The following is a 13069-nucleotide window of genomic DNA, read 5'->3' on the forward strand; positions in this document are numbered from 1 at the left end:
TGCATTTGGTCAGTTTTTGCTGTCAATAAATTGGATTTGTGGTTTGGATTTGGCCTGTATGGTTCCTGGGCCTCTATCTTCACTACCATTCAGAGACTGATAGGGAACATGCTGGGGGTGTCACAAGCATCAGCATCCAGGATCCTTCACTAATTCCTGGATGGTATGCTCCAACATGCCAGTGAGAACATATATTTTTTTCCCATAGTTCTGAGGAGAGGGCCAGAAAAATGCAACAGTTATAACAGGTAGCACACTACCCTGCAGTACTGGGTGCCATAGATTGCACTCATGTTGAAATGAAGGCATGACCTGCGGAACAGGGCAGGCTCTACATTAACAGAAAGGACTATCACTCTATCAACTGCCAAGTTGTGTGTAATGCTGAGGCAATCATCCTGAACATGTTTGCTGGCAACCCTGGCAGTTACCATGACTCACATATCTGGCACACCTCCCAACTGTAAAGATGTTTGCTAGGGGGGGGTATCCCACAGGGTCATCTACTGGGGGATGCAGGCTATGCACTGGAACCATGGCTGATAGCACCCATCAGAAATGCATGAACACCCACAGAAGAATGTCATAATGATGCACATGCTCAAAACAGAAATGTCATACAGTGTATGTTTCACCTGCTGAACTGACAGTTCCAGAGTCCAGATATATCTGGGGGAGCCCTGCAGTACTATCCACATACATGCACAGAAATCTTCACAGTATGTGCTATTCTATACAACATAATCCTGAGGGAACAGCTACAGCAGGATCAGCAAGGGGAAGGGGCACACATCCCAGAAGCAATTCAAGGTCACCACAGCCATGGGCAGATGAGCAGCAGAGGGTGAACCCCCCACTGCTGTGAGTGTAGGCAGACATAGGTGTGCTGAATATGCCCTTGCATTGGCTAAGAGACAATGCACAGCACACTCACTCACTCACCACCTAGGGGCCAAAACCTTTCCTCCTACTCACATACATATAGTAACATTGATACCAGGCAACTCACACAGCCTTTACCTCCCCATGTATTGTCGGTGTACTGCTTGCATCAGACAGAGTCAGTCCTGGACTAAGACTGTGGCAACTGCTGCATTTACAAGGTAAGTCCTGAACCTGGAGTGTATCGTTTAATAATATTATGGCATATCCTTGTATTTCATCAGTTGTTACAGTAAGCTAGTAAAAGGTGGGAGATTTGTACAAACATTACCATAAGGTGACAGTAAAAACTTATTTGACTTATATGTGTGGATTAGTGAGTAGTAGGCCTCAGTTTTCAAAGATTCACACAGTCATACCTCTCAAAAGTATTGATGACCACTGCATGCTTTTATATTAGTACCATATGTTTGCACTCAAAAGTCATTGAAGACAGAAGTTAGAAAGTAATAATACAGATTGCAGTTTCTGACTTCACAACCCTCACATGATCAGACAGCAGGCAGGATGCAAAACAAGGAGAGTAACAAGATCAACATGTCCTTGTTTGTGCCATAACAACAACTCACCTTTGCTTGCACCAAAACAACAGTCTATGCTTGATTGTGCCATAACAGTAACTTAGCTTTGTCCCCCCCCCTCAACAGAACAGTTGTACCCTTGCATGTGCTATAAGATTAACTCACTTTTGCTCCCTCCCTGCAAAAGAACAGTCTATGCTTTGTTGTGCCCTCCAACCTGGCCTTCAGTTCTTGGTAAATGCATATCATATTATTGCCAGGTAATATCCTCAGACATTTGGATTACAGACTGCATGTCTCAGAGTATTAGGCAGATAACTGATGAATGACCAGGAAACACCAAACGGTAAGACAGAGCTGTAAATATGGAAGTGATAATCATAACAGGTTATGTGATCATGAAGTGCACTATGTAGAAATATAGTAATACATGAGAAAATAACAGTTCTATGGTTTGCTATCATTGTACATTCTGTTTTAGCTGGTTGTGTGGAGAATGACTTTGGTTCTTTGGTGCAAAGCTGTTTGTGTGGCAAAAAGGTTATTTGTAAGGTACCCATCCTGTTTCTGAAGGTGCATTGGAGTGAGAGTTGAAATCCAGACCTATGTAGATGTATCTCTTGTGTACTAACATTTTCTACTGTGCATATGTCATAGATTGCTTTTCCTCATTTCAAATATTTCTCCCTTTTTTTATTTCTGTTTTCTTTTATAATAACTAATACTAAAAACCTGACAGAGAAAACACAATTTGCTGACAAATGAATAGGAGGTTGAATGTTAATGACACAGAGCCTGTGAATTGTGTACTGCTTACTTGGAGATCCAAGCTTGACAGACCTAAATGTAACACTTTGTAAGTCTAACTTGACACACCCACTTGTAAGCAATCACAGTTGCCATCCATATAACCTGACACACCCACCTGATGTAAACAATCACAGTTTGTCCTTACACAATGTGAACATCCATATACAGATTCAATATTTTGGAATTCAGCAATTCTAATGAGTTTATATCTCATTTGCATATTCAGTATGTTGACAGCCCTGAATCTACATCAAAAGGCAACCATGTAGATAGGAAAACTGAAGGGGAGATGAATGTTGAACACAGAACAGATATTACATTTTTTTTATTATTTTGAGCCTTTGCTCTAGCATACCTCTCCACTGTAAAGATTTTTGCAGAATGTCCTGACACTATTTCTGGCCCTTCCCCACCCCACTATTAATGGCTCTGTCCAGATATCTTGCCCTAAGAGGTTGATAGGTCTGCATGACTTACAATGTGTATATTGTTCATTGGGGGGCATGACAACAAAGCTGCATTCTGAAAAACCCAGTGTTCTATCAATTTTCTAAGTTTGTAAGAGCAATATTTTAAAAGTGTCCCTATTTCTGACCTCTTTTACCACCCCATTATTGATGGCTTTGTCCAGATGCTTTTCCCTAAGAGGTTGAGAGGTCTGCACGACTTACGATGTATTCTGTTCATTGGTGAGCATGGCAGCAAAACTGCATTCTGAAAAACCCAATGTTCTATCAATTTTCTAAATTTGTAAGAGGAATATTTTAATACTGACCTTATTTCTGGCCCTTTCCCCACCCATTATTGATGGCTTTGTCCATATGTCTTGCCCTAAGAGATCGAGAGGTATGTCCTGTATTGCAGTTCCGTGAATACATCTCAACTGTCCAGAAAGATCTTTGCCTTATATTTTGGTCTGTTCCTCATAAAATTTATGATTTTCTGGCAAATGACTGGAATGATCTGAGGATTATAGTCACTACATAATGACATACATTTTAGTTTCAGACTTCAAATCCTTTGGAAAATGCATGTTAACACAAACCCTGTTCTAACAACTTTCTAAGTTTATATGAGCAATATTTAAAATTTGTCTCTATTTTTGTGCCTTTTATCCCCCATTTTGCCAGGCTTTGTCCAGGAATTTTAGCACTAAGAGGTGGAGAGGCATGGTTCCATGGCTGTATTCAAAAAGTTTTCCTATACAGAAGGAACAGCAACATGGAGCCTACATGGTCTTTTCCTACCATGTTGAATCATTCCAGCCTCTTTCCCTGCTTCATGCCATAATGTTTAACTGTGTCCTTGGAAGTGCACACCTCTTACATGATGCTTACTGAATTTAAATTTTCCCACACAGTAAAAACACAACACAAGGTGTATTGAAACAATTCAATGTGATGTAGGCAAATAAAACAGCAATATTGACTTGAAGAGCTTGCCACACAATCTACAAACAACACTGGAAACACTAACAAGGCAGACAGCCAGTCGATCAGGGAATAACAGGCAATGGAAAACACAATCACACATTCCAAATGAAACAATACAGTACAAGCATCAAATAAACCACTAGTATTTGCATGCAAAGCATCAGCTTTAAAATGTGTGACAGATACAGAAACCCAACTGTCATTTAAGTTGTGGAGTACATTTCAAAGTGTCTGTAGAAAAAAAATATCTTATTGCTAAATTATATTTCAACATTTTGTGATTTAAATTGGAGTTTTAAGCACAGCTATAGTTTGATAATTTCACTTACCTTACTGATGCATGATGGGTATTCATGTATTCTAAGCAATATACATGGTAGTATGAAAAAATACAGGCCTATAACAAGGATCAAATGCATTTCATTTAACAAAACAGAAAAAGTAAACAACATATCTTTCTCTCTCCACTGCTCCTCAAGTCTGTACATCTGCTCGATGCACAAGTCATGATTTCTGGTCCTGTCCTCATCACCTGAAAAAAGAAAAGAGCAAATATGAATGGCATATTCCTCAGATAACAGGGATATATGTTTCTTAGATCATGTTCAAGAAAATTTACTTCTAAAGTGATCAAAGAGTCACCATACACATCTTTGAACACAGACTGGAGAACATGGGATTCAAATCTACAACTGTAATGTATATCTAAACTCTAACTTTGCCACCTGCCTACTTAGCAAATCCATCTTGAATGAAAGTATGTGTTGTGAATGCAATGATAAGACTTGGGGTTATGACAATACCTGGATGTAGGGTGGTCTACTAATATGGGTCCTGGTTTAGTATTTCAATAAAGGAACATGAGCTGGGCATGTAGATAAATACTTAACAAAAATTAATTCATGCCAGCACTGTGGTCACAAATGTTAATAGCAATGGAAAACATACCTTCAGACAGTGGGACAGTGTAATGTATTGTACAGCTTCTGTTAACAGAAACATAAAAGTTGCTGTACATAGCGATACAGTAAGCTATGTTGTGCAAAGTGCACATCACAAAGCAAATACATATACCTTCCCTGTTCGCATTTCAACTGTAAGTCTACCCATCTCACTCCCTCAAAAGGTAAGGATGTTGAATTGAATTTAATAATGATAAAATAACACTTGATAGTTTTGGAAATAATACCATATTGAAAAAAACTTTGTCAGACATATAACAGTCTGTAGCAAACTTTACTCATTCTGTAGTTAAAGAGCTGCTGTTAACAGAGCATTATGGATAATTGGCATTTTCATATGAATTCAATGAATAACCAAATTATTTGTAACCATTCACAAAATAAACATAAATATCAATAAGTTTAATATTTTTCTCTACATAACTGCTAAAGTAAACTAAGGTAAAAATTCATATGTTTCCCCATGTGGATTGGAACCGCAGTACACCACAATGTAACTGCGGTGGCCTGTTTCCTTACAGGTTGAGCTAACAGGCAGCACGTTTCTTTTTAACAAACAAATACTACTTGTGTTTATTCAAATTCCTGCAGATAACAGATGAATATGGAAATTTCAAACACTTATTGGCCATCATACTTTAAAGAAATAACAGCTATCAGCACATACATGAAAACACACGTGTAAGCAGTCAGACTGGCAATCGTTTTGACTTAAAAAGTGAGACTGGAGTAAGAATGTTGACTTTTTAGACGGAATGAATTAAATACATTATTTAAGAGTTACTATTCAGGCATATACTATTACAGCAGGCAATACTGTTGTAATTTAATGAATCATCAGCAGCCTAGATGCTATAGACAACAGTGATGCATGAGGATATCCAGAGTGTGAAATGATGTCACTATATGTTAGAAAAAAGATGCACATCTACAAAGTTCAGAATTATGTATATTATAAACATTACAGAATAAATTAACACCATGAAAATGATACCCATATTTATATGGACAGCAGTTACCACATCCACTTAATTATCTCAATAAGTTAATTGTAGAAACAGCTATTTGATGGTTATAAAAGCCATCTTTCTGATATATTTGGGACACACAAATATCTCAATTCCATATGAATGCTCAGGTATATATAGGGTAACGACACTTACTGTAGGGATTCACGGGCTGTCTCCACACCTAGATGACCCTCCAGTGAAGCTCCTATGCATCATTCTAATGCAGGTCATCATAATGGTGGCAAACCTGCACTCCAGCCTGGTAGATCACTGTATGTCTTCTGTGCTCCCTCGCAATCCAGTTCTTGGCCTGGTTGTCATTGGCTGCTCCACTCCAGCATATAAGGTCAGCATCTGAGTGGCCTCCTACTCGGTGTAGTTGGGTGCATAGGCATGTCTGAGCCTCCTGGAAGCCATCTTGATGCTCCAATGTAAAATGCAGGATAAAAGAAAAAAATGTTAAATGTTCACTGAGGTCCCACTCAGTTCACAGGTAGAAATGGTCTGATCATTAAATGTATCAAAATCAAATTTGGAAAATGGCACTGATGCCATGTAATCAGATCATCAGGCACATGACACATATGGTACAGTTTATCAATACTGACTGGGTACTTGCACAGTGCACCTGGGTGCTATGCCAAATGTAGACAATTTAAGCAGACATGCATAAATGAGATTCCAAAACCTAGAATTTTACTGAATCTTATTAATTATTTATGATGCAAATGGTACTTAAACATGAGCATACTGGTGCTCTAACTTTCAGTAATACCTGACTCAGAGTTAGCTGATAAGGTAACTTGGCACCTGCTAGGATTTGTAGTTTAGGGAACATTACATCTGTTAAACTTAGTCATTCTCAGAGGTACCACTTTTATATATATATTTTTTGAAAATGTGTGCTTTAAGAGAAATGTTTGAAACTTACTGGAATGATATTTGATTGACCTTTATGCATACGGGTGTTGTCATTTTCATTAAGGACATGTAGCAAGTTCCCATATGCAGTTGGATAGACTGATTTATATTGCAAATGTGAACAGTAGATAAAGACAGATTTACAGATCATCCATGTTTCTTACTGGTAATTCCATACAGCTTTTGGTGTAAGCACAGAATCACACAGATTCCAACATTATCCATATGTCCAAAACTGTTACAGATATTTCTTCACTGATGTTTCTTAACAAAAGTCTTATAACTACTGGCTAAATATACAAAGGTTACATACTCTATGTTGTCTTCCTATGGATCCAGAGGTTTCCCAATGCTTTATATAAGTTGTTCAATTGTTAGTTTGTGTAGCATTTTAATCTAAAATGCATGTACACTCATCTGATTGGCTTTAGACCTCCTTTCAGCAGATATGTAGTGTTAGGGGTTCAAATCCCACAGACAGTTTGTACGGATATCACAGGTTATGTTGATTTTATATCTGTAATGTATGTATGCATTGTTGTTACTTTTTATATTTCAAATTAGTATTTGTCACAGACAGTGTTTAGCTGATGTTTGCGTTGCACAGGGATGCATACTGTTTATGGTGACAAACACTAACCATATAATCATCTGCATAACTGGGCTCATGCAGGAATATGGTCATGTGCATATCATTGTCTTTCAGATGGCAAACTATCCAGGGTGATAATTTCTCCCCACAGGAAATTGACATCATAATAGATGCTGTGTGCCAACATGGATGGAGACTCCTTGGACATGCAGGGGATACGATTTTGAGAAATGAAGTGTGGACTGACCTCACCAACATGATTAATGTGGTGGGAGGTCACAACAGATCCCATGAGGCCTGTCAAAGACAGTGTTTAGATATGATCCTCCATACATCCATCAGGTTAAGACGACATGAGAAATCGAGAGATGTCACCAGTTGTGAGTCACCACTGCCCCCCAGTGACACCACAATATTTCTGTCCTCCCTGTATAAAGTGAGTGTAAGGAGATGCATACCTGGGGGTGGGATAAAAGCACGTATTCCAAGCTGAACATATACATCTCCCAATTCCATGACATGGCTGAGTATAGAGTAAATCACTGCATATTCAAGTATTGTAATTTTTGATTTACAACTGCAGATTTCAGACGTGCACATGTTGTTGCCTCACAGCAAGAGGTTCTCCCGTTCGATTCTCGGCTGGAGTGTAGGGAGTGACTTCTGTGTGGAGTCTGCATGTCCTCCCTGCGGTTGGGTGGGCATTAGAAAGACATGTGTAAATGAGTGTGCCTTCGTTGAAGGTTGAACATCGAGCTGGCACCTCAGCGTTCATCAAAATCTACTGCCAATCATTAGCGGACATGAGTTTCGCTGTGGTGACCCCTAGCCAGGAAAAGCCGAAAGACAACAACAACACAGATCCACACTGGGTCATGACAATGTATGTAAGTATAATGACATGTAGTCATACAACTGCAGTACAGACAGAACACTGCAACCAACATGTGTATGTTCATTAATATATAGGTGCATTAATATTCACAGGTCCATCTGCTTCTGGAAAACACTAGGGAATGTCAGGTGAGTGTCACCATATTGTATTACTGTGACCACTACCTGTTATTGCCAAAGCCTCATGTCATGGCACTGCTGTTTCCTATTATAACTGATATTTCCCTAACATTATACACTACAAGTACATCCAGTGGGGCCCAAGCAGTGCAGGTTCAAGTACAGTCAGACCAGGAATGTTAAAGCAACAGGTTCATAGTTTGTATCAATGTGTAGCACACATGTAATGCATGACATTAATGTCACTGTTTTTCAACACAGGGCCATCTGGTCAACAAGTGCAGCGTCTGTCACATTGAGTATCTGCAGCCCCTGTTACTGTGCTGTATATGTCATGCTGTTAGTATTCTGTTGCCTGCATACATGACTGTGTTGTCTTTCTCTTTACTTTCCCACTGTAGGATCCGCAGTACAACACACAATCTCATAACAGTGGGAGTCTGTCATCGGTATGCTAGCACCTATTTGTCATACATGTCATTGCTGTTACTCCTGTTGTTGCCCTCTATTAATACTGTGCCTTCTTCCTATTCCTAGGTCAGACTGCACCATCATCATCCTGTGCACAAACAAGTGGTATGTTTATGCAAAACCTACTGTATGTTTTAGTGCTGTTCAAATGGTGCATGCTGTCAATGATGTGATTAATAATGCAGACTTTTTTTCATACAATAGTTGACGTTCATCCCTCTTCAATAGCACTGTCTTCACAGGAGGAGTTGTCCGGTGTGTGTTTTGATTGTATTCACACATATGTTATGTATGTTTGATATGCAACCTAATTGTATACTCCCTGTTATGTACATTACATGATCCAGACACAGACAAGACCTCATGTTAGCTCACTACTATATGTAACATAGCAGTGAGATATATGTGTTGTATGTCTTTAATGATATCCAGCCCATGATGTAAGCACATTGTCCTGATCTGTGTCATCTGTCTCCTCTTTTAACATATCGACTATCCATATCCTTCATTAGCCTGTCCAGTGATCATGGTATGGGAGGTAATGTATCTCAGTATGGTAGCATGGTCCCTGGCACATAGGACTGTGATGTAGTGATACAGTCCAGCCAAGATGGAGACAATCATGTGGATGCAGCTGTAGCATCAGATGTGGAGGGAAACTTGTCTGGCCATTCTGACAATGAGGGGACATCAGCTGGTGAACAGGATGAGGTCAGTGAACAACAGAACCAAGTTGAGATTGTTGCTGATGTAGACATTTCCCCACAACAGATTGATACTGGCCATCATGTAGATGTATGCATGCAGAAGGTGTGCATGGGCAGGTGTCAGAGGATGCCTGCCTACTCCTACAGACAAATGAATGTTCCCAGCATCGTCATGGCTCAGACATCTGTGCACTTGCCCATGCCACAGTTCAGGCTGCACACCAGCTGCATGAAGGATAGGAGTGTAGACACAATGTGCACACACTTCCACTGCTGGCCCATCCGCTGTGGTCCCACCAGTCACAACCAGTCAAGTCCCAGTTATACTGCTTCACCTCAACATAGTGTTGTTACCCCATCAGTCTTCTCTGTGGAGCAAGTGTTTCTGTATGTGGCAGGATTAGAACAGGCCATGGTGTGAGATGTCAGTGTGGTCACCCTAAACTGCATTACAGTGAGTCCAGCAGTTTAATATACAAAGATGACTCCATTTATTACATTACTTTATCTATGCTTTACTATGATATATTTGACTTGTGATATACAAAAGTTCTGCATTGTGTCCTGAGTTGTTTCCCTTTTTCAGCTTATTATAGTGTAGAGATAGGAATGTGTTGCACTGATGTGTATCCCTTATTGTTTCCTGTACAAAAATACAACAATCGGAGTCTGTATGCACATCTGTGTCAGTTTTGCCCTGAGTTGATGATCTCAGTTGTGAAAGGTTTGTGTATGTTCATAATGTTATATATTATGATTATGGCATTATGTCTGATGCTCAGGGTGTATGTCTAGTGGGTAATTGCCATCAGATGTTATTCGCTCTGCTGTGTGGGGCAATACCTGAACATCAGTGTTCAATCTGTGTACTCATGTACATGTGGTTTGTCATGACTCAGAAATATGGGTCAGATGCTGCTGTGTTGCCTGGGTCTGCACTTGTGGTTGCACTCTACTTTGCCTAGGCCTGTATCTTCTGCCATTTAAATTCTCTTGCTCATTCTCTGATACCCTTGGGATGTCCCCTTCAGACATCTGGGGATCATGGGGTAGTTTACCCACACCTGAAGCTGGAAGACCATCATGTGCTCTAGTTAGCATGTTGTCCAGCATGGCACACACCATTATGATTTGTGCTGTCTTCTCAGGTGTGCAGTGCACCTGCGGATGTGTCCAGACATTTGAGCCTAGCTTTCAGTACACCAAACATGCTCTTTATTATGCTTCTGGTTGTTGCATTTGCTGTATTGTATTCTCTCTCTGCAAGATTGGATGGTTCATGATACGGGGTCATTATCTATGGCTGAAGTGGATAACCACAGTCACCTGTTGTGGGAAATAAAAACACATTTGGTCAACATGGTTATTGTTGTGGGGGGTATCCTTAGCTTACATCCTAGCTGTGTTCCTGTACTTACCCAGTAGCTGTCCTTCAGGTATTTCAACTTACTGGAATACAGCCCTCAGTCCACTTTCCCTCTGTATGGCAGCATCATGGACACTTCCAGGGTGTGTTGCCATCTACTACACACATGATATTGCATTTCAGGGGTGGTCATCCTTTCTGGTTTATGTATCAGTCTGCTTCTGGAGGTACCGGTGTCTTGACAGGTATCTGTGTGCAATCTATTGCACCAAGTACATGAGGGAAGTTTGCAGTGTTGTAAAACTTGTGAATTACAGTTCTCTGCTCCATAGGGGTGGATGGAAAGTGGATGTAGTCATCAATATTGATGCACATTGCTGCCAGGAGTTTTGCCAGTATACAGCTGGTAGCTGTCTGTAACATCCCACAACATCCCCCATGTGTTTCTGGAACATCTGAGATGCAATTACACCAAGGCTAAGACAAACTTTGGTTTCAAGGGGAATGGGGTTTCCTCGCAGGGCCTGCACAGACATGTGTGGGACACACATGTTGCAGACAGCCTACACCAATTGTCTGTCTAACTGATACCTGCCAGTTATTTGCTGCTCTGGCAACTGGTTTAGTTGCAGCCTTGCTGACTTTGGTTGGCTGCTTTCAAAGGCACAAAACCAGATTCTCATTTATGGAATGTATCACTGCAGCCTGTTGTAGTTCATTAACTGCAGGTTACATTTTTTTATGTTGCATCCTTTTTTTTTTTTTTTGGTATTGTAATGGAATTCTGCAGAATATGTAGTAGTGGCTTCTGTTCCTTGAGGTCCATAAAGCATATGATTTCAGAAAGAGAGTCGCACTTACAGTTTGTCACATTTGAGATGTGTTTTGTGTGCAAAATCTGTTTTAGAATCAGATGGCCATGTGCGAAATCCATAATTATCCAATGCTTAATAGCTAAGCAGTACATGTGCTTCGGCGTGCTTTCTAAAATCATATCGACAGCTTGTGCACTGAAGTCGTCCTTTGGCATGCAGCTCTGTCCATAAATACCTTCCGCAAACTTTACGGAGTCCAGCCCTATATCTTAAGATCAGTAAATAAAATGATTGTATACTAAAAGGTCTGGGAGAAACAATTAAAAATGCAGAGCAATTCTTAACTTGAATATGTGTCTTTATTAATACGTAGTCAGGTTTCTCCTGCAGTTACCTTAGTTGGAATCCTATAGAAATCCATTGGTTAGCATTGCTGTTTCAGTATATTAGATTCTATGGTTTGCTTCATGGCTGGAGTACCTTCTTTGTGGAGTACAAGTGTCCTCCCTGTGTGGACCCTGGTAGTTACGGAAGCATGGGATTTTTGAGATGTAACTGTTCCTACCATTATTAAGTTTCAGTGTTTATATGAACAGATGCAGGGTGGGGGTATTGTAATACTGGTTTATATATTTTGGATTCAATTTGTATAACTGAGCAGGAGTATGAAATGTTATTGGCTGATATTTATAGACTGACTAGCATTCCCATCTTCAGACTTATAGGACATTATCTTCATTCTGGCATGAACACTGAAGTTCATGCTACATGGTTAAAAGGTGATGTAGTAATAGGGAACTTTTACTGTCTACTGAGTAAAATGCTATGACTTATGGTACCCAGTTTGGGGCTGCATTCCTTGGCATTAACATCATGAATTATTTTCAATTACTCACCTTCCCTGCCAGAGTGCAAATGTTCTGGATTCTGTATAAACTAATGCCCTGTGTTTATTCACTAAAATATAATCATTGCAACCCATGACAAGTACTGACCATTTAGGCATGTAATTTATAATACCAGGCATTTCTACAAGTATGTGTTTATGATTACAAAACAACTGAACACAATAGAAATTATATGCACCGTAAAGAGTACAGAATGGCTTTACATTTCTCAAGACATGGATGGATGAGGATAAAGAAGGTCTTGGTAGACTCTCTGGGGGGGGGGGGGGGTTACAGAATGTTTATATGTACATCAAAAGAAAATTTATTATCAAACTGTTCTGGTGAAATAAAAAAATGCTTATGCAATAAAAACACTTGATTTATAGGAAATATAAGACAGCACAAGACAAGTAGCCCCTTGGGGGGATTGTTGCAGAATGTTTATTGTGCATCAAAAGAAGAATGCATTATCAAACTGTTCTGGCGAAAAAAAAGTGCTTATGCAATAAAAATACTTAATTTACAGGAAATATAAGACCACAAAAGACAAGTACCCTCTCTAGGATGAAAAACTGTTACAGAATGCTTATCTGTGCATCAAGAGAAAAATGTATT

This window comes from Protopterus annectens, chromosome 1.part0 (genome assembly GCF_019279795.1).
Source record: "Protopterus annectens isolate FY-2018-M chromosome 1.part0, PAN1.0, whole genome shotgun sequence".
In the NCBI taxonomy this organism is placed as follows: domain Eukaryota; kingdom Metazoa; phylum Chordata; order Ceratodontiformes; family Protopteridae; genus Protopterus; species Protopterus annectens.